At 40.0% G+C, this 23,218-nt stretch overlaps 1 long non-coding RNA gene across 1 annotated transcript in view; it reads right to left on the reverse strand.

Moving 5' to 3' along the window:
- Positions 1-6,496: 6,496 nt before the first annotated feature.
- LOC126083153 (uncharacterized) overlaps positions 6,497-23,218 on the reverse strand; it is a 298,941-nt gene continuing 282,219 nt past the window's right edge. Inside the window, exon 3 of the long non-coding RNA XR_007518727.1 lies at positions 6,497-6,711. This is a non-coding gene — a long non-coding RNA (uncharacterized LOC126083153). The remainder of the gene's footprint in view (positions 6,712-23,218) is intronic.

Consider the following 23,218-nt stretch of genomic DNA (forward strand, 5'->3'; position numbering starts at 1 on the left):
CTACTCATAGCGACCCTACAGGACAGAGGAGAACTGCCCAGTAGAGTTTCCAAGCAGCACCTGGCAGATTCGAACTGTTAACCTTTTGCTTAGCAGCCGTAGCACTTAACCACTACACCACCAGGGTTTCCAAACTAAAATGATAACCCCAAAACCCCGTGCCATATGTATAAAATCATACACACATGTATAATATTCTGTCACTTGCTTTTTTAATCAATGATAAATAGTGGACATTTTTCCATATTTATACAAAAATTTACTTCAAAAATTTAGTGGTAGTACAGTTTTCAACTGTATCTTTATATTACAATTCATTTCTTTAACCCCCTTTGATAAATATCTAGGCAGTTTTTAAAGCTTTACTCTTGCAATCCATGCTGTGAGCAGTGTTTGTGTCTACCACTGGGTCAAATGAAGTATGCACTTTACATTTTCATAGATTTTGCCCAATAGGATTGCAGAAACTTCACAACAATTTATATTTCTACCACCAATGAATGATAATTCCTTTTTCTCCTAGAAAATCATCAATATATGTTTTGTCATTGCTAATCTATCAGTGAGAATTGACTTCTCACTCTTGTTTAAATTTCCATTTCTTTAAAGTTGACTATCTTTTCATATACTTATTACCTATCACTTCTGTGGATTATTTATTCATCCCCCTACTTTTCTCTTGGATGGTTGTTTATATGGATTTAGAATATTTTCTATATTAAAGAAATTAACCTTTTATGTATTATATGTTATAAATATATTTCTTTGTGCCTTTATTACTGTGGATGTGTTGTACTACTTTTAGAAAACAAAACATTTCTTAGAGGGGACTCCCCAACCCAATATTAATTTTTAAAAATTACTCATGATTTCTTCTGATATTTTTATAGTTTCATTCTTATATATGGATCTCTTCCAGTCAGTTGGCCAGGTAGCTGTCTTTCATATTTCTTGGCATAGATGAGTGAGCACTTTCGGTGCTGCATATGTTTGTTGAAACATCTCAGTTGGTATTCCATCAATTCCTGGAGCCTTGTTTTTTAGCCCATGCCTTCAGTGCAGCTTGGACTTCTTCCTTCATTACCATCAGTTCTTGATCATATGCCACCTCCTGAAATGGTTCAATATCAAGTAATTCTTTTTGGTAGAGTGACTCTGTGTATTCCTTCCATCTTCTTTTGATGCTCCCTGTGTCATTTAATATTTTCCCCCTAGAATCCTTCAATATTGCAACTCGAGGCTTGAATTTTTTCTTCAGTTCTTTCAGTTTGAGAAATGTTGAGCATGTTCTTCCCTTTTGGTTTCCTAACTCCAGGTCTTTGCACATTTCTTTACAATACTTTGTCTTCCCCAGCCACCCTTTGAAATCTTCTGTTCAGCCCTTTTGCTTCATCATTCCTTCCTTTTGCTTTAGCTACTTTACATTCAAGAGCAAGTTTCAGAGTCTCTTTTGACAACCATTTTGGTCTTTTCTTTCTTTCCTGCCTTTTTAATGACCTCTTGCTTCCTTCATGTATGATGTCCTTGATATCATTCCACAACTCAGATGGTCTTTGGTCATTACTGTTTAATGAGTCAAATCTGTTCTTGAGATGGCTTCTAAATTCAGATAGAATATACTCAAGGTCATTCTCTGGCTCTTGTGGACTTCTTCTAATTTTCTTCAGCTTCAACTTGAACTTCCACATGAGCAATTGATGGTCTGTTCCACAGTAGGCCCCTGGCCTTGTTCTGACTGATGATACTGACTTTTCAACATACGTAGCAAATTTGATTCCTGTGTATTCTTTCTGGCAGGTCTACATGTATAGTCACAGTTTATGTTGGTGAAAAAAGGTATTTACAATGAAGAAGTAGTTGGTCTCGCTGAAGATCATTCAAAAGTGGATACAGCAGTACATCAACAGGGATCTGCCAGAAATTCAAGCCAGATTTAGAAGACATGGAATGAGGGATATCATTGCTTATGTCAGAAGGATGTTGGCTGAAAGCAGAGAATACCAGAAAGATGTTTACCTGTGTTTTATTGACTGTGTAAGGACATCTGACTGTGGATCATAATGAATTATGGATAAGATTGTGAAGACTGGGGATTCCAGAACATTTAATTGCGCTCATGAGGAACCAAGAGGCAGTCATTACAACAGAACAAGGGAATAGTGCTTGGTTTAAAGTCAGGAACAATGAACAACATCATGATAAATGGAAAAAATAACAAAGTTGTTAAGAATTTCATTTTACTTGGATGCACAATCAACATTTATAGAAGCAGCAATCAAGAAATCAAACAACACATTTTATTGGGCAAATGTGCTGCAAAAGACGTCCTTAAAGTGTTTAAAAAAAAAACAAAAAACAAAGATGTCACTTTAAGCACTTAGATGTGCCTGACTCAAGCCATGATGTTTTCAATCGCTTCACATGTATATGAAAGGTGGTCAATGAAGAAAGAAGGTTGAAGAAGAATTGATGCCTTTGAATTATGGTATTGGCAAAAAAAAAATATTGAATATTCCACGGACTGCCAAAGAATGAGCGAATCTGTCTTGGAAGAAGTACAGCCAGAATGCTCCATAGAAGCGAGAATGGTGAGACTTCTTCTCATATGCTTTGGACATGTTATTTATTAGGAGGGACAAGTCCCTGGAGAAGGACATCATGCTTGGTAAAATAGAAGGTTAAAGAAAAAGAGGAAGACTCTTAAATGGATTGACGTAGTGACTGCAACAATGGACTGAAGCATAGCAATGATTGCAAGGATGGTGTAGGACGGGGGTCAGTGTTTCGTTCTTTGTACATAGGGTCACTATGAATGGGAACCAACTGGATGGCACCTAACAACAATTCCTATATACAACTCTTCGATCCGTTTTGAAGTTATTTGATATAAAGTATTAGGTAGAGATTGAACGCCCCACACTACATTCATTCAATATGTTGGACACTGTGCAAAGAGATGTGATGGTGACCAAATATATAGATTGCTGCCTCAAGGAATTGATAATCTATTGAGGTTGACTGCCATCAATCACATAGTCACATTAAAACTATGATTCCTGCTAGAAATGAAAGGTAGTATACAGGGCTAAATGAAGACTTCTAACTCAGAGTCAAGAAAGGCTTCCTGAAGCAGAGATATATGAGCAGAAATTATAAACAATGGGCGGGTGGTGCAAGGACCCTTACAGCAGAAACAAGAGTGAAGCTCTGTGGGGAGAGATTATAGCCTGTCTACATAACTGCAAGGAGAACAGACAGACAAGGGTGAAAGATTTCTGGAAAGAGTGATATGACATGTGGCTGGTAATGTCAGTAAGGGCCAGGTCAGAAAGGGTCTGGAAGGTCATCATAAGAATTCTAATTTTTATCTTAAGGGCAAGACATGGCCTTTTTAGTATTTGAACTTGGAGGGAAACACAATGTAGGCTTTGTATTTTGCAAAATTGATTCTTACTACAATACAGAGAATGCATAAGTCCAGTTATTAGGTGTCTTAGTCATCTGGTGCTGCTATAACAGAAATACCACAAGTGGTTGGCTTTAACAAAGAGAAATTTATTCTCTCATAGTCTATTAGGCTACAAGTCCAAATTCAGGACACTGACTCCAGGGGAAGGCTTCCTGTCTCTGTTGGCTCTCGAGGAAGGTCCTTGTGATGCATCAGTCTTCCCTTGGTCTGGGAGCTTCTCCGCGCAGGGACCTCAGGTCTAAAGGATACGCTGTGCTCCCAGCACTGCTTTCTTGGTGGTGTGAGGTCCCCCATGTCTCTCTGCTTGCTTCTCTCTTTTATGTCAAAAGAGACTGGCTTAAGACACTATCTAATCTTGTAGATCTCATCAATATAACTGCCACTAATCCATCTTATTACATCATAGTGATAAGATTTACAACATATAGGAAAAATCACATAAAATGGTGGACAATACTGACAATACCGAGAATCATGGCCCAGCTAAGTTGACAGATGTTTTTGGGAGACACGATTCAATCCATGACATTAGGTTGTTACGTTAGTCCTGTAACATCCATTTATATATAATAATGTCCATTACTAAAGAAAAATTAGAAACAATCCCAGGAGAGTTAGCTCAACAAATTATAATATATTATTATAGAGAATTAAGATAATATTTCATAAGAAGATGTAATAACATGGGAAATGCTCATATTAAAGGCAGGAAACAAAATTAGATCACATGATTATATATGTACATATATAAACCACTGCCGTTGAGTCAATTCCGACTCATAGTGACCCTATAGGACAGAGTAGAACTGCCCCATAGGGTTTCCAAGGAGCTCCTAGTGGATTCAAGCTGCCAACCTTCTGGTTAGCATCCGTTGCACTTAACCACTACCCCACCAAGGTTTCCAGCATACATATATATTACATATTATGGAGCTCTGGTGGCATAGTGGTGAAGACCTCAGCTGCTAACAAAAAGGTCAGCAGTTCAAATCTACCAGCCACTCCTTGGGAATCCTATGGGGCAGTTCTACTCTGTCCTACAGGGTTGCTATGAGTTGGAACCAGCTTGATGGCACCTAACAACAACAACATTACATATTATATATCAACATGTTGAAAGTGTTTATTTTGGGTGTTGAATTTATAAGTGGCTTTATTTTTTTTATTCTAATAACTATTTCTTTCCTGAATTTTCTGAACTCTCAATTTTAATACATTAGTTTATATGTATTATATGCAGAATGTACTATTATGTATCATAATCACACCTTCATCAAGAGAAAACACATTCCAGAGAAATTCTTTTTTGACAGAAGATTTGCAGAATTGGAAATAAAGAGGCATTAAAAAAAAAAAAAGTTTCCCAGGGAAAACAGCCAAGGGCATCCACTTACACGTACACGTACATGTACACGTACACACACACACACACACACACACACCTGTGCAGCAACCTCACTGGAAACTTCCTAAATCTTTCTCTTTCCCTGCCCTCCAGACAGAGGCTGATGTTCTTGACCCTTGTTTCCGCCTGGCACAACTCCATCCCTCCCTGAGCATGCCCCCACCCAATGATAGAGGAGACAAACTCTCAGGCTGGACAGCAGCCTACCCTTTTGCCAAATAATCCGGTCACCTCATGCCAAAGGGTATAAACCTCCCTCTCAACCAATTTTACCATTGCCTGCCCAAATAATAAAATGAATGAAAGCTAACCTTTGTTGAACGTTCATTTTACGCCAAGCATTTTACAAGCATTGTTTCACATCTTAACAATAATTGTGAGAGTTAGATATTGTATTGCATTGCTTGCATTAGCCTAAGATGCAGAAGCAACAAAATACCAGAATGAGTGAGTTCAACACAGTGTTTATTTTTCTCTCCCAAAAATGGTCCAATGAGTGTTCCGTTTATCAGTAAGCAGGTTTCTCACATTTTGTTTTTTCGAATCCTGTATTGCATTGTTCCTGTGCATGCAATGAAAGCTGGACTACCATGTCCAGGTTCTAGCCAACAGAACACAGGCAGACCCACTGTCGTAAAAGCACTAGTACAGAATTCGCACCCATCCTCTGCACACATTCTGTTGATGAGATCTTAACCACATGGAAGCTCCTCACCACACAGGAAACTGGGAGAGGTAGTCTAGCTGTGAGCACAGGAAGAAGGAGAGAACAGAGGTTTATGGACGCTAGCTGACCCTACTGCCACTATTATTGCAGCTCAGGGAAGTTAAGTAACTTTCCCAAAGTTACACAGGAGAATGTGGCTACATCACAATTCATTCACTCACCTATCTGACTCCAAATTCTTTTCCATTCACTATGCCACCATGCTTTCCACGTGTTCACATCCTTGCCTCTGTATCTTCTCGAGAATCCATGATTGAAAGTGCGGGAACAAAATTGGTCAACTTTCCTTGGACTCTCTAGGCCAGGGTCGGCAAATTAAGGCTTCCAGACCAAATCCAGCTGGCTGCCTATTTTTATAAAGTTTTATTGGAACACATCCAGGCTCACTCATTTACATATTGTCTATGGCTGTTTTTACATTATAATGGCAGAATTGAGTAGTTCGTGGCATTAATGCAAAGCCAAAAATAAGTACTATTTGACACTATACAGCAAAAGTTTGATAACCCCTGCTTTAGACAATCTTTGTCAAAAACACTTTCTTCTCCTCTGAAGAATATGTTAATGAAATAAATGGTAATTTTTGCATGATGAACAGAATACTTTAAGACCTCCACCTGCTCAACAAAGAGACCGAAATGTAACCTACCAAATAAAGTAAGAATCCTGCAATAAAGCCTTTCAAGAGAAGAAATAAATGTTAAAATCAGCATTTCAAACAGGACCAAAGACAGGCAATATCAGTGCCACGCTGAAAGGCAACAGAGTAACTGTAAGAATAACAGAAACACATTCTGGAGCTGTTCCCTTTATACAGTGTTGATAAAATTTATTAATACCATATGTTAGTCGTATGGAGGGAGGCATGGGCTGACTATGAATTTTGGAATTTTACCAGCAAACTTGTAAGATCCAAAGTCTCAGATTTGCCGAACTGCTCGTCTTTGTACAGGCTGTGGGTGAAGGTTCGAGAAGGAGGAGGAAAGGAAGAAGTCAAGCTGTTCTCTGTGAAGCTGGAGATGAGTGAGGCTGGACAGGACACGTTCTTGTCAATCTCAATCATTTTGATGTGTCAAAATTTAAGTGGAGGAAAATGCTGCTGCTTCTTTTCTAAAAAAAAAAAAAAAAGGGATTAAATTGAATTTTAACAAAGAGCGATCTGATTGGTTGTCAGGCTGCCCAGCTGTGAGATTAACAGGCCCATAGCCGCTAATTGGTACTCGTTAGGTTCATCATCGTTCATTAAATCAATATGCCTGTGAAAGAGCGGGAAAGAAGCAGGAAAATCTCTTAAGGGGCCTAATCCCATACCCATTTTTTGTATATGATATTAAATGGGATCTTCTATTGCAGTCTTCTTTCTGCGGCTTCTGCACAGCTCAGGTTGTCATTAGTTCTTCAGGTCAAACTGAAGACTAGGGAATCAGACCTTCATCTGTGCCTTAGCTCTGAAGCCAAAAACTCAACCAGAATTTAACATAGGGAACAGGCAAGCAAGAAAAATGGTGTTTTCATGGACTCAGAAGCCTTGGATAACTGGGCCTTTCTCTTATGGCCCATGGCTTATGATTTTTAAAAACCAACCAAAACAAACCCAGTACCATCAAGCTGATTCGGACTCATAGCGACCCTACAGGACAGAGTAGAACTGCCCCATAGAGTTTCCAAGGAGCGCCTGGTAGATTCGAACTGCCGACCCTTTGGTTAGCAGCTGTAGCACTTAACCAGTTTTTTATTTTCCCAGAATCAGAGGATGGATCACAAAATATTCAAAGTTACGAAGAGATGAGTTGTTTCCTCCTTTGAATCAAAAAGACTCTGCTGCGGTAGCTGAATTCCAAGTACCCATACTGTTGGGAAACCACTTTCCTCATCATGAAGGTGGTGGTGTTGTTAGCTACCATACGCTGCCTGGTCCTGAGCCATCCCCACAATGGTTGCAGATCAAACAGTGTACTAGGCCCTAAATTGGGTTTGCTGTGTCTTCTCAAAGCTATGTGAAATGATAAAACAAATCCCTGTGTCCTTAGCTCTTAAATTTCTGTCACGAATGCATTGTTTTTGTGAAAGCATAGATCGCCCTAAACAATGCCTCCATTTCTTCCTCCCTTACTTGCTGGAGATCAGTTTTTGTTCCTGGTTTTCTTTTTTTCCCCTCTGCTTCATTGGAAAACTGCAGGCCTTGAGTTATTGTAGCACGGTTCATGCCTAGATGCAGTAGGGGTACTTGGCCTTCAGGTTTGTGCCTAGCTACACTGAAGGCATGAGTCATTACACAATAATTCACTCCATGTCATGTCCTATTGCTTAATTAACTTTTCTATCAGAGTAACTGCATTTTCGCATCAGCAAATGTGGTGTCCTCTTATGACTTAAAAGCGTTCCTTGATTATATGCTGGTGGGTCAGGAATACCGTGAGACAATTTATTAAAGGTTAGTTGAATCTCAGGGCTGGGATAAAAACCATCATCTTTTATGTAAATAGAGTGTGAAAACACTCCTCTGGATGAGGCAGTAACGGAAAAAGTCAGGACTGCTGGTCTTTCGTATCATAGTAAAAAATGTTACTTTCTCGCATTTGTACAGATAAAGAAATAGTGCAATAGTTTTGTGTTCTTTTTTTTTCTCTCCAATTTCAAAACATCTGCTATTCCATTGTGTATGTGTGTATGTGTGTGTGTTTAACTGGTTTTAGGTCTGCAGGTGTGATCACAAGGGATAAAACATCTGTGATTTGCCTCAGAAAATGAAGAGAAATATATGCAAAACTGGCAGATGACCTCAGTGGCCACGAAGTAACAATCGTCAGAGTATTTATTATAAAGCCTTACAAATTCACATTGGGAGTCTGTAGTTCGGGGGCTAGCAGGTTGTCCCAGCTGTGTGGCCCATGCTCAGGTTCTATCCATGGGTCAGGTGCAAAACTGACATCTACTCTTAGCTTCCCTGGCTCACCTCTCTCTCTGCTCCCATTAACAAAGAGAAAGACCAGTTCTATCTTCAATTCTGTGGGAAGTGCCGCTTCAGTAACAACTGTGGTGGATAAGGTGGGTTTGTTCCCCTTATCAGTGACCAAGAGGAAAAAGCTGAGGGTTGAGGTGAGCCAGCTGGTCGGTCATAATGAGGACATGCCAGACTCAAGGGTTCTTTCCTGATAAACTGTGAGGAATGTTGTGAACGAGGAGCGAAGTTCCCATTAGTCACTGGCATGGCCTTCAACGTTCAGGGGAGAAAAAACATCAATATTATATTTACCACGAGAGATCATCCCTAGTCGGAATGGTTTAGTGGGAAGAACAGGGATTTGGAATTAGGCAGACTTTGATCTCAACCCTAAAACAACCACTTGTTGGCTATGAGACTTCAGGCCAATTATTTAATGTCTCTGAAGCTCAGTTTCTTCAACTGTAATATAGAGAGAATAATACCATCTTAGAGGATCAAGGTGCCAACTAAATGAGATTTTATATATACATATATAAAGTATATAGAAAATTAAATTGATTAAAATGTACTCATCATGATAACCATGAATCTCCAATGAAAGAGCATAAACTATTTTTCTGTACTTTATTAATGAGGTTTATGCAGAAAGGAAAAGTGGCTTATGACGAATTTTTTCTACGAACTTTGAGAATTATAACCAAATGGTTTTGCTCTATGAACAAACAACACTGACTATATGAACCAAGCAGAGCTTGTTTGTTGGAAAGGAGAAGAGTTCACTTTGTTACATCTCTCCACAAGCTAATGCATTGATAAGTTGGGGATATCAGAGGGCCAGCTAGACGGGAAGACACCATTCCCAAATTTGGGCCCTAAGAAAAGATGCAGGGTTCGCCCTGCAGAAGACGCCAAAGAGTAAGATTTCAGTCCCAGGAAGAGTAGGTATCCTGAGAAACAAGGAAAGGAATGAAAATGCTGATACTGAGGGGCCAAGGAATTGTTAGCGTAGATTCTTTAGAGAGTAAAAACCTGGCAAATGGTCTTCTCATTCCTCAGACAGATCAGAAAGAAGCCCCCTTCCTCTTAGATACTTCTTCCAGAGAGCTGTACATTCTCTTATCACCTAGTAAGCATTTGTGCTTTGGTACGAATTCTTACATCTGAATCCTGTGCTCCAAACACCACCTTGAGAGTGAAAGAATCTTCATGGGAGGTACTGAAGGAGGGGAGTAAATTTTCCATCCAAATAATAATTTTGAAGCTCAACCTTCCTCCCTGTAAAGGGAATTAAATCCTGGGAGACTAGGATTTCCAGCTGCCTGGGGCAGATGCATTCAGCTTATGGGTTTATCCATAGTGAATATGGACATTGAAGTCAAGCTGAGAAGGGCAGCTGTTTCTGAGAAGATAGCCAAGGAGAGGTGAAATCAAAGAAATATTCCACCCTGTGGCTGAGTTAAACTCAGAGCAAGTCAGCTGGGCTGTAGGGGAGGATGAAGGAAAGGGTAGTAAGGGCCTCAAGAGTTGGGAAATGTGTGTCAAAGACAAACGATTTCACCTAGCAATTGGTTTTTAATTACTAAGCCTGGAGCCTTCTGCTGCCACAGTTAGTCACAACAGTATTACTGGTGATAACTGGCTGTCTGGGAAATTGCAAGGGAAGAGTGTTCTGGATAGAGAAGCCTCATGGACTCCTGCCTGACAGAGAAGCTACAGAGGGACTCTGGTCATGGAGGAAAGCAGGGAAGTAAGAAAGCAAAAAGCCAGGATATGGGGCTTAAAATAAAAGTGGGTGGAAACCAACAACTAATTTGTTCATTTTTTATAATCTTGCCAAGCATGAAAACTGTGTGAAGACAAATGACCCCATGGGTCTGAAGTTGGCCTTTAATTACCAAGCCTGAGTCTTATCACAGTCTCACCTCATGGTTCTCAAACAGCAAATATGTCCAAAAAGCACAGAAGCCCATGACAATCATGACTCCACTGGCCTTCTCATCCTTTCGCTGGGAATAAGTAAGCTGAGCAAGAGGACAAATTTGAGTACACAAGGCTCTCCAACCAACTGACTGAGAGATCTTGCTTCTCAGTAGTAGCAAGAGCACTAGCTTTGCCCTTAAAAAGTGGTTGCACTCGAGGGCATCAGAGGAATTTATCCGGCACCTACTAACTCTCAACTTATCCTGCTGGTCAAAAAGCTTTTACACACTGAATACGCAATGGATAAGTGGTAACGTTAGTGAAAGGTAAGACAGTACACAGTACTGGGGAAGCTAGCACAGCTTGTCCAAGGCAAGGGCATGGAAGTTCCATAGACACATTTAAACTCCCCAAGGAACAAAATTACTGGGCTGAAGGCTGTGGGGACCATCATCTCGGGGAGCATCTAGCTATTGGCGTAACTGTGTTTATAAAGAAAATGTTCTACATTCTGCTTTGGTGTCTTAAAAGCTTCTGAGCAGCCATCTAAGATATTCCACTGGTTTTACCCCATCGGGAGCAAGGGATAATAAAGATACAAGTGAAAGATTAGTTTAAAGGATTAACGGACCACAGTTACCACAGCCTCCACCAGACTGAATCCAGCACTACTAGATGGTACCTGGCTACCACCACTGACTACTTTGACAGGGATCACAATAGAGGTTTCAGACAGAGCTGGAAAAAAATGTAGAACAAAATTCTAACTCACAAAAAAAGATCAGACTTGCTGGCTGGCCTGACAGAGACTGGAGAAACCCCAAGAGTATGGCCCATAGACACCCTGTTAGCTCAGCAATGAAGTCACTCCTGAGGTTCACCCTTCAGCCAAAAATTAGACCCACAAAACAAAACAAGACTGAAGAGGCACACCAGCCCAGGGGTAAGGACTAGAAGGTGGGAAGGGACAGGAAAGTTGATAATAGGGAACCCAAAGTCAAGAAAGAGAGAGTGTTGACATGTTGTGGGGTTGGTAACCAATGCCACAAAACAATATGTGTACTGTTCAATGAGAAGCTAGTTTGTTCTGTAAACCTTCATCTAAAGTATAATAAGAAAATTACAGGCCAAAAAAAAAAAAAAAATCTTTAACGTTATTCCAAAGGGTAATTGTCTTTACGTGCATGAATAACGTCTGTGCTGAGGAAATGTGTACTCTCACATGTATGCTCACATTCTGAACCTCATATACAAAGACACTCAACAAACTGCTGAAGCCCTCTGAGAGGAGTCCTCACCAAAGAGATGGGGTAGCCAGTCATCTCATCCATTGCCTACTGGCATTGAACGATGCACACTCCAGGGATGACCTGGCAATGTCCTCCAGATCACAGCAGCTGCTAACTCTGAAGCTAAGCTCTACCATCTCATTTTCCTAGCACCAGCAGCCCACAGTTGCCTCCAGTCATCTCAGGAGGGAAGGGAGCTTCCACCTTCTTGCTGAAGTGACATGAGCTGTGCCCCCCTTCTCCTCTGGACCCACTCACATCTCACAACTACACTCAGTAGCTGCTCATCCAGCCACCTCTAACTCTCTCTTGGAAGCAAGTCCTGGCCAAGTTTCTGACCACAACTGTTCCACCTAGAGTATAGCTGGTGGGTCAGAGGATGACCTAAAACAGCTGGATGATTCAGGATAGGTTGTAAGGAGAAAGAAAGTGTGCACAATTCCAAGGTTTAATGAAGACGTGTGCATTTCCAAGAGTGTGTGTCTTTGTAGATATATGTGAGCTGGTGGGGTATGTAGTCATGTAAGGGCATGTGCGTGGGTATCTGATGAGGAAGGGTATTGGTGTAGGAGAGGATGGCTGAAAGTATGTGTAGTTAGTATTTATCTAATGGGTAATGTGTGGACATTATTAGATGTGGCTTGTGAGCTTTTGCAAGCTAGGTTAAATACAGGTATACCTAAATATATTTAGAGTATCATATATTTACTGGAGTCTCATCTGTACTGTCCAGGCCTGTGAAGTGAGCTGTTTAAAAAACATCTAAGCCTTTATTCACATAGAGCAGGGCTTTTTAGTTTAGCCAAAGTCTTTGAGTGTAGCTCAGAAGTCCCTGAACCCTTTCTGAAGCCCTCTGTCTAAAGCTGCCCTTGAAGATGAAGTTTATCCTAAAGCTCTGCTTTGTTAGAGCCCAGATGCTCAGATGCCGCATGGCACCAGCCACATGGCTGTGCACTGCAGGCTGTGCAAGCTGCCAACTGACATCCATATGCATTCAGTTCCCCTACCAGGCTTTGGCCCTGATCACTTCACTTTCTCCTTCCTCACCACTGCACAGCTGAAATCAGTGAACCCCCAATATGAGTCCTGGCATCCAGAATGGTGGTCATTTCTGGGGGACACCCACACTTGATCTGCTCTTAGACTCCTTGCCCCTACTTGTTGATTATGTTTTAGATTCAAAGCACATGGTTTTGATTTGTCCTCCAGATTTTGAAAAGCAGAGAGGGTCCTATCAGGCAGACAAACACAAATTCTGAGTTGGGTTCTTGTTATAATTTTGTGGTTTGCTTTTTTGTGTATGCTCATGAGCTAATGCAATGGGAGCATTGTTATTAACTGCAAAAAATAAAGGACCCTGTGTCTCTTCTCCCAAGTCTTTAATGGATACCAGATCCAGCTGCCCATGGCAACTGACGTAGCATTTAAGGTCATGTAAGGTTTTCTTATAATCTTGCCCCAGCTTACTAATCATTTCAGTCAAACAAATAACTGTTGAACATTTGCTATATTCAAGGCAGCTTACTAGTCTCATGGTGATAAAGCGATAAAGTAATCTGGTATAGATCCAGATTTCAAAGTACTGTTTCACATATTCTAGGTATAATAAGGCAGAATCAGATAAATAAAGGCATGCTGAGAGCAGCATGAAAGCGATTAATTCCTATCGAAGAAATTAATTAAATTAAGCAAGATAGAATGACAACAAATGAAAAGCTTGATAGTGGAGACCCCAATTCTATATCACAACCCCAAAATTCACTTCGAATTTCCAGACCCATTTATTCAACATCTCCACATATATATCCCTAGTTTCCACAAACACGATAGCCAACACAGAGCAATCATCTTTTCCCCAAACTTGCTCTTTTTTTCTTGTTCCTTAATTCAAAGAAAAGCACCATCACTGCTCCCCCAGTTGCTTAATGGAAAATCCTCAGCATTATCCTTGACCATCCTCACTGCTCCCAAAGTCAATCAAACATCAATTTATGTTGCCGTTGCCTCCACTTTCTCCAGTCCCACCATCATTTCCCATGAGTATTATTGTAACAGCTTTCAGTTTGGTCTCCTCCAATGTATTCAAACTACTCCAGCTAAAGCAATGTTTCAAAATTAATAATCTGATCATGTCACTTGGCTACCTAAGTTGATCAATGCCCCTTCAGATGAAATTCATGCCCTCTACACCTCAGTTACACGGTAGTTCATGGCCTGGTCCTTGTTTATTTTCCAGCATCACCTCTGGCTATACTTACTTTCTTTATCCTTCACACAGGACATGGTTCACACAGACTTAAAGCATCATGCTGTCTATCATCACTATTTTTTGTTTGTTTTGTTTTGTTTTGAATACCATCCTTACACCTTCCTTCACCTGAATAACTTCTAACGATTCTCCTGATCTCAAATTAAAAATCACTTCCACAGGAGGACGTTTTTGACCTTCTTCCAAGAGGGGGTCAGAAGCCTCTGCTTTGTTCTCTCATAGCCCTCTATGCTTACTATTACAGAAGCATGACAGTCCGTATTATTACTAACCATTTACAGTTCTATATCTATCTACAGACTGTCAGTTTCCTTGGGCAAGACTGGGTATTCTGTTCATTGGCATATCCTTAAGACATAGTACAGTGTCTGTAACAAAGAAGGTGCTCAAAAAATATTTGTTGAATGAATGTATAAATGAATGAATGAATAGAAAATAGAAATAGGATGATTATCTGAAGGGGAAGCAAATTTAGGCAAAACTTATATTCTAATTTTCTTTACCCTAGCAAACACTGCCTACTCCTGATTGTCTTCATGCCTTTGCTCTTACCTCTTCTCCCACTTGGAATGTCTTCTTCCTCCTGCCTCTCCAACAGACATGCCTATTACTCCAATACTTGCCTAACTGTTAACCACCCACAATTACCTATAACATACAAGTTAGAATGTGATTTTATACTGTCTTATGATCGCCCTAATTTTTTCACTTGAATAAGTTTTATCTCCACGTTGAGATAAGAAGATTCATATTTCACTTATAAGATAAAGGTATTTTATTTTTCTTATCAAATCTACCACAGTCCTAGGTACTTAGTGACATGCTGGGAGAAGATGGTGCTTAATTATCCCTGTTGATTAATTAATAACATTTAGTGATCGATTTCTTTCTATTTAGCAACAAGTCTTATGAAAGTTTTCTAGTCATTTCATTTCCAATCCAGGAGTGAATCAGGGAGCCTGACCATGCTTGAAAAGTACAGCTTTTGATGACAGCCATACTACTTTCAATCCAAGCACCAAACTCGGAAAATTCATTCGTTTAGTAAACATTTATTAAGGGCAAATTGTGTGCCAAAACATCTGCTATCCCATTACCCTCCTCAGCCTCCTATCCACTTGCCATTACTGTTTACAATCATGGGAATTCCCAGGTTCTTTAGATGCAGAGCCTGAGGCAAGGATTCCTGTTGAAGTCTTCTTAGGGGAAGAGAAGCGGAGAAGAAAGCTAAACACGTACATGGTAGCAGCTGAGATCCAACTTCAGCCAGGCCCCATGGGGCGCTCTAGAGCACAGATTTCACTTCAGAATTCACCCTACTTTGAGGCAAGGGCTAGCTTTTGTACTCTTTTAGTCATTGCCTCAGGGGTGGTGACGGGGTGTATCCTCCGAACAATGACTCCCATTGAGCCAAGGGCTATTCTACAGAGAAGTGGCACCTGTAAGCTAACAGTGAACCTTCTCAGAAGCTGGAGTGTGTATGTGCTGGCCTGGTAAAGAGGATCCAGATGGAGTAAGAGCCACAAAACTATACTTCTAGAGAATTCATTCCATGTCATGGATTAAATTATGTTGCCCCAAAAATGTGTGTATTAACTTGGTTAGGCCATGATTCCCAGTATTCTGTGGTTGTCCTCCATTTCCTGATTGTAATTTTACATTAAGAGGATTACGGTGGGATTGTAACACAACCCTTACTCAGGCCACTTCCTTGATCCAATGTAAAGGGAGTTTCCCCGGGGTGTGACCTGTACCACCTTTTATCTCTCAAGAGATAAGGCAGCACCAGGAGCAGAGTGTGTCCTTTGGACCTGGGGTTCCTGCGCTTGAGAACCACCTGGACCAGGGGAAGATTGATGATGAGGACCTTTCTCCAGACCCAACAGAGAGAGAAAGCCTTCCCCTGGAGCTGACACCCTGAGTTCGGACTGCTAGCCTACTTTACTGTGAGCAAACAAATTTATCTTTGTTAAAGCTGTCCATTTGCAGTATTTCTGTTACAGCAGCACCAGATGACTAAGACACTCCATCCAGTAAATATGTAAAAGAATCAAGAACAGTCTAATGAGCTTAACACTTTGAAGGCCTGGTTGAAGGCCTGGTCTTAGCAGAGGGTAATCAGAAGCTGCACGCATTGACATGGATATAACTAGACAGGTCACAGATTTCTAGATAACTAGCCCTAAATATTAGAGACTATCTCAAGAATAGATTTGATGCATTGAACACTAGTGACCGAAGACCAGACGAATTGTGGAATGACATCAAGGATATCATTCATGAAGAAAGCAAGAGGTCACTGAAAAGACAGGAAAAAAAAGAAAAGACCAAGAGGGATGTCAGAGGAGACTTTGAAACTTGCTCTTGAGCATCGAGCAGCTAAAGCAAAAGGAAGAACTGATTAAGTAAAAGAACCGAACAGAAGATTTCAAAGGGCATCTCGAGAAGACAAAGAAAAGTATTATAACGACATGTGTGAAGAGCTGGAGATGGAAAAGGAAAGAACACGCTTGGCGTTTCTCAAGCGGAAAGAACTGAAGAAAAAATTCAAGCTTTGACTTGCAATAGTGAAGGATTTCATGGGGAAAATATTAAACAACACAGGAAGCATCAAAAGAAGTGGAAGGAATACACAGAGTCATTATACCAAAAAGAATTAGTCGATATTCAGCCATTTCAAGAGGTGGCATATGATCAGGAACCAATGGTACTGAAGGAAGAAGTCCAAGCTGCTCTGAAGGCATTGGTGAAAAACAAGGCTCCAGGAATTGATGGAATATCAATTGAGATGTTTCAACAAATAGATGCAGCGCTGGAGGTGCTCACTCATCTATGCCAAGAAATATGGCAGACAGCTTCCTGGCCAACTGACTGGAAGAGATCCATATTTATGCCTATTCCCAAGAAAGGTGATCCAACTGAATGTGGAAATTATAGAACAATATCATTAATATCACACGCAAGCAAAATTTTGCTGAAGATCATTCAAAAATGGCTGCAGCTGTATATCGACAGGGAACTGCCAGAAATTCAGGTCAGTTTCAGAAGAGGACTTGGAACCAGGGATATCATTGCTGATGTCAGATGGATGCTAGCTGAAAGCAGAGAATACCAGAAGAATGTTTACCTGTGTTTTATTGACTATCCAAAGGCATTCGACTGTGTGGATCATAACAAACTATGGATAACACTGCGAAGAATGGGAATTCCAGAACACTTAATTGTGCTCATGAGGAACCTTTCCATAGATCAAGAGGCAGTTGTTTGGGCAGAACAAGGGGATACAGATTGGTTTAAAGTCAGGAAAGGTGTGCGTCAGGGTTGTATTCTTTCACTATACCTATTTAATCTGTATGCTGAACAAATAATACAAGAAGCTGGACTATATGAAGAAGAACAGGGCATCAGGATTGGAGGAAGGCTCATTAACAACCTGCGTTACGCAGATGACACAACTTTTCTTGCTGAAAGTGAAGAGGACTTGAAGCACTTACTAATGAAGATCAAAGAACAAAGCCTTCCGTATGGATTGCACCTCAACAAAAATCCTCACAACTGGACCAATGAGCAACATTATGATAAATGGAGAAAAGATGGAAGTTGTCAAGGATTTCATTTTACTTGGATCCACAATCAACAGCCATGGAAGCAACAGTCAAGAAATCAAAAGACGCATTGCATTGGGCAAAGCTGCTGCAAAGACCTCTTCAAAGTGTTGAAGAGCAAAGATGTCACCCTGAAGACTAAGGTTCGGCTGACCCAAGCCATGGTATTTTCAATCACATCATATGCATGTGAAAGCTGGACAATGAATAAGAATACCGAAGAAGAGTTGACACCTTTGAATTGTGGTGTTGGCGAAGAATATTGAATATACCTTGGACTGCCAAAAGAACCAACAAATCTGTCTCGGAAAAAGTGTGGCCAGAATGCTCCTTAGAGGCGAGGATGGCGAGACTGTGTCTTACGTACTTTGGACATGTCGTCAGGAGGGATCAGTCCCTGGAGAAGGACATCATGCTTGGCAGGGTACAGGGTCAGAGGAAAAGAGGAAGACCCTCAACGAGGTGGATTGACACAGTGGCCGCAAGAATGAGCTCAAGCATACAACAATTGTAAGGATGGCGCAGGATGAGACAGTGTTTCGTTCTGTTGTGCATAGGGTCGCTATGAGTTGGAACTGACTTGACGGCACCTAACAACAACAGCTAACATCCCTAAATAGGAATAAAACAATTCTACAAGAAATCATTTCTGTTTTTAATTAAAAAAAAAAAACAACGAAGTGTAGATTTGGGAAGATGATTTAAGATGTGATAGATGTCAAGCTAACTAAAACTAGTCCAGAGTCACAAATTATGGACTTTATTCTTTATTTACGCTCATGCTAGTTCAGTTATCCTCAGGCTTCCATGAGAATCTACACGGGGCATTCAGAAACTGTGAAGCAAGGTTTCATTTTGCCTTCATGCTGATAATTTTCTATCACTCCATCCATCACACAGTTTCAATTATTAAGGCAACACAAGCCATAGTCATTTTTTTAACTATCTTTAAACTTTGGCATTGGGTTTCCTTGAGAATAAGTTATTCATCTGTGAAAAAGAAAAATCTTGAACTCAAAACAGGGACATGACATAAGGCAGAGAAGGATTTACTTGGTTCCATGTCTCCTTTGCTTTGGTGTCTATGCTCAGTGCTGGGAACCAGCTTTGACAGAAGGGAAAGATGCTTTTCATGGCCATTCATTCACATGTTTGCCCTTGGCATGTGGTTTTCTCCTTCAGCAGAACTAGCTGGCTGTGCGATAGCACCTTTCACAATCCTGGCTGAGAAGTCTTCCACTTACCAGTGCATGTGTGTGCGCTGGCATGACACAGCCATCTATCCAACCCAGGGTGTGGCAGGATTATGTTGTATGACACCAGGTTTCTGCTAAGCTTCCTCAGGCCCCTGCTTGCCAGCCAAACACTTTGTAGGCTCAGAAAGAAATGTTCTAAAGTACTAAGAGATAGACAGCAGCCATTGCCCCTAAATTACAACAAAGAGTACGCCATTAAAATTGTTTGTAGCTGACTTATGGATAATGCAGAGCAATTAGCAATCAATTGGCATCGTAATAGCACAGGATACAAAGGGAACTATAAAAGTAAACTTTCCCATTTGATGGTTTAAAGGAGAAAAAAAGTTGTCTTAAACTGCTCTCTAAAGCAGAACTTTTTAATTGTCTCAAGGCTTGATGTGAAAGATCTAACAAATAATCACATACATTTCCAAGCACCTACCTGGCAATGTAAGAGGGAAATGCAGGGATTACATAAATACCAGAATGGCTTGATATACAGAGACATGTCTTATTTACTTCTGTTAATTCAACGCCTGTGAAGCCCAAAGCCTGGTATAAAGTAGACACTCAATAAATGCTTGTTGAATGAAACAATTCTTTAAGCAGATCCCTTTCCCAGATTTTCCAGGGACATAATCTCAGCCTTATCCTGGGTTATCAGATAAATAAAAACGGGGGGAAATGCCCAGTTTAAACAAACTTTATAAATGTTTATATTATTAGTTACATGAATCATTCTAACTATTGATGTTTTCTTCAGATATTAGAAAAAAGAACCTCTCTCTTTTGGGGGCTATTAGGATAGGGACTTAATGTAAGCCTCCTAGTTGGAAAACCATTCAGAACATGGTTAGTTGAGACATATTTTAAGGGAAATGGATTAAGATATTTGACTGACTGAATGGAGATCCTTAATAACAAAAGATGATCATTATTTGTATTATTATAGTAAGTAGTAAAACTAATCCTCGAAGTAAAAAACTTGGGTAAAAATAATTTTCACTATATCAAAATGAAATAGTTAAAATTTCTCTCACCAAGTTGAGAAATATCTTTTGGTAGAAATCTAAAAGACCAAAGTAGAATCCTATCTTGGTAGTAATTATTTGTGGTTGTTGTTGTCAGGTGCCATGTGTCGATTCCGACTCACAGCGACTCTATATACAGCAGAAGGAAACACTTCCTGTCACCGGGCCATCCTCACAATCATTGCTATGTTTGAGCTCACTGTTGCAGCCACTGTGTCAATTCATCCTCTTGAGGGCCTTCCTCTTTTTCACTGACCCTCTGCCTTACCAAGCGCGATGTCCTTTTCTGGGGACCGGCCCCTTCTGATAACATGTCCAAAGTACTGAGATGAAGTCTCACCATCCTTACTTCCAAGGAGCGCTCTGGCCATACTTCTTCCAAGACAGACTTGTTCCTTCTTCTGGCAGTCCGTGATGTAGTCGATATTCTTCACCAACAACATAATTCAGAGGCATCAATTCTTCCTCGGTTCATTGTTCTTATTCATTGTTCAGATTTTGCATGCATATGAGGCAATTGAAAATACCATGGCTTGGGTTAGATGCACTTTAGTTCTGAAAGTGACAGCTTTGCTTTTCAACACTTTAAAGATGTCTTTGTGGGTTGGAATCAACTCAACAGCAGTGGGTTTAGTTTAGTTTTTTTTTTTTTTTTTTTTTTTTTGCTTTTTTGCAGCAGATTTGCCCAGTGCAATACACTGTTCAATAAAACACAGGTAAACATCTTTCTGGTATTCTCTGCTTTCAGCCAAGATCCCCATCCAACATCAGCAATGATATCCCTTGTTCCACATCCTTTCTGACCCTGTTGATGTACTGCTACAACCATTTTCAAATTATCTTCAGCAAAATTTTACTTGTGGGTAATATTAATGATTTGTTTGATAATTTCTGCATCCTCTTGGATCACCTTTTCTTTGTAATGGGCACAAATATGGATCTCTTCCAGTCAGTTGGCCAGATAGTTGCCTTCCAAATTTCTTGGCATAGGCGATTGAGCAACTCCAGCCCTGGATTTGTTTGTTGAAACATCTCATCTGGTATTCTGTCAATTCCAGGAACCTTGTTTTTCACCAGTGTCTTCAGGGCAGCTTGGACTACTTCCTTCAGTACCATTAGTTCTTGATCATATGCTGTCTCCTAAAACGGCTGAACATCAATCAATTCTTTTTGATAGTGTCTTTGTTTATTCCTTCCATCTTCTTTTGATGCTTCCTGCATCAATTATTTAGAGAATTTAAATTTTCCTTATTGATTTATAGAACATTTTTAAAAATCTTAATTTTGATAAGTATAAGAAAATGTATCAATACAATGACTACTGACTTTTTACATGTATTTTCTGGATTAAGAACCTTGTGTAAAATGATTAAATTATATTGGTGGTAATTATTCAATTGATTGTCATAATATAGGTGAAAGAATCCTGAAGTTAGACTTGGGTTTGAATTCCTATTTGACCTTTTACCAAACACACGATTTGGGTTTTTCCTAATCTCTCTGAGCCTAAGATGAGATAGCAAGAGTGTCATAAGAATTATACAATATAATGAAACCCTACTAAATAACATAAAATACTGTACTTTTACACGAACAATGTGCACCCTCTGTGTTTGTTTGCCGGCCACACCCTCCCCCCACGACGTATCCTCACAAGCACCACCATGCCAATCCTCTTCCCAGGGATAGGTAGAACTTGGCCCACAAAGAAATACAGAAGGAGTGTGTTATTTGGGTAAAAATACTGTAGCTGCTCAGTATATAAATAAAGCAAGCAATGAATAAAGCTTTTGATATACTATCAGCGAGGCATGCACAGATTTCTTGCCCTGGGCCTGACCCATTCCCTACCATCTCCCTTGCCACAGCTGGCATGTTATTTGTAATTAATTGCAAAAAAACCAGCCAATTCCAGAAGTTACATGTAAGATCCTGGACACAAGTACAATTAACTGACCCACACAGTTATGAAATTCATGACTTTTACTTCATTAACATCATTTTCTAATCAGCTAGGTTAATCATAACTGAGAAACTTTTTATTGAAGTATAAATCATTCTCAGTAGTAAACTGAGATCTTTCACCTCTGAGGCTGAATTCAATTGCTTTCAGACTGACCCTGAATTTCATAACTGTGGACTGGCCCTATAAAGTTTATGAAATATTAATAAGGTGTTTTTTAAAGAAATTAATACCAGTTTCTCATTTCATAGGTTTTTGGAGAAAGGCTCACTTTAATAGTTTTTAGGGGTCTTTTTGGACTTTGTCTCCTAGTGCATTAGGATAGGCAACCCTTTCCCTCTGTATACCCCTCTCAGTTAGGCCGTACTAGAGCTCTGCTAAGAAATCAGTATACTTCCTTGGTGAAATCAGGCCCATATGAAGATAGCTTTCAACTGCAGCCAACAAATAAATCATGTGTAGATGCTTTACAGTTATATGCTACAAACTACCAGCCATCTGCGAGTTTGTTGTACTGTGGTGGCTTGCATGTTGCTATAATGCTGGAAACTGTCCCAACAATATTTCAAACACTAGCAGGGCCACCCGTGGTAGATAGGTTTCAGTGGAGCTGCCAGACTAAGACAGGCTAAGAAGAAAGGCCTGTGATCAAATTCTGAAGATCAGCCAGTGAATATCCATTGGATCACAACAGTCTGACCCTCAAATGATCATGAGTTGACATTGTTTTGTTCTGTTGTGCATGGGGTCACCATGAGTCAGGGAGGATTGGAGGGCAGCTAACAACGAACAATTTGATGTCAGGAGGAAGCATGGTCTTTTTGTGGAACAGTCTAGGGTGAAGGCAACTTTAGAAATAATACTTACTGATACGGATGCTGAACCTCATTTCCCAAATCTGAAAACTTTGGACAACGCCTACTTAAGAGTCTTACTTAAAATTTTTTAAAGATTAAACAGCACCCAGTTAGTGTACCTGGTTCGTAATACGTTAACCAAACTGTATTTTTTCTATTCCTACAGGCCATCCCATTTCAGTTCATTGGTGAAGTACTTAACATGTAGTAAGATTATTTCGACTAACTTTTATTGCTCATTCTTTATTTCCCACATCAACAGCTGACCTGTTTGATTTTGGGGGTTAGGTCTTGATTGCTTGGGAAATAAGATCTATTTATATTTGGGCTTCATTATAATTACTCTTATTTTTTTCTTTTCTAAATTTTGTTCTGTGTTTCCTTCAGTTGAAGTCATAATCAGAGCAGGAAAATTTTCTTTGTTTTCATCCAAATCCCGATCTGATGAATGGACGAGTCCCTTTGTCTCTGTGGAATTGATATTCCGTACATTCATCT

This window comes from Elephas maximus, chromosome 9, assembly GCF_024166365.1.
Source record: "Elephas maximus indicus isolate mEleMax1 chromosome 9, mEleMax1 primary haplotype, whole genome shotgun sequence".
In the NCBI taxonomy this organism is placed as follows: Eukaryota; Metazoa; Chordata; class Mammalia; order Proboscidea; family Elephantidae; genus Elephas; species Elephas maximus.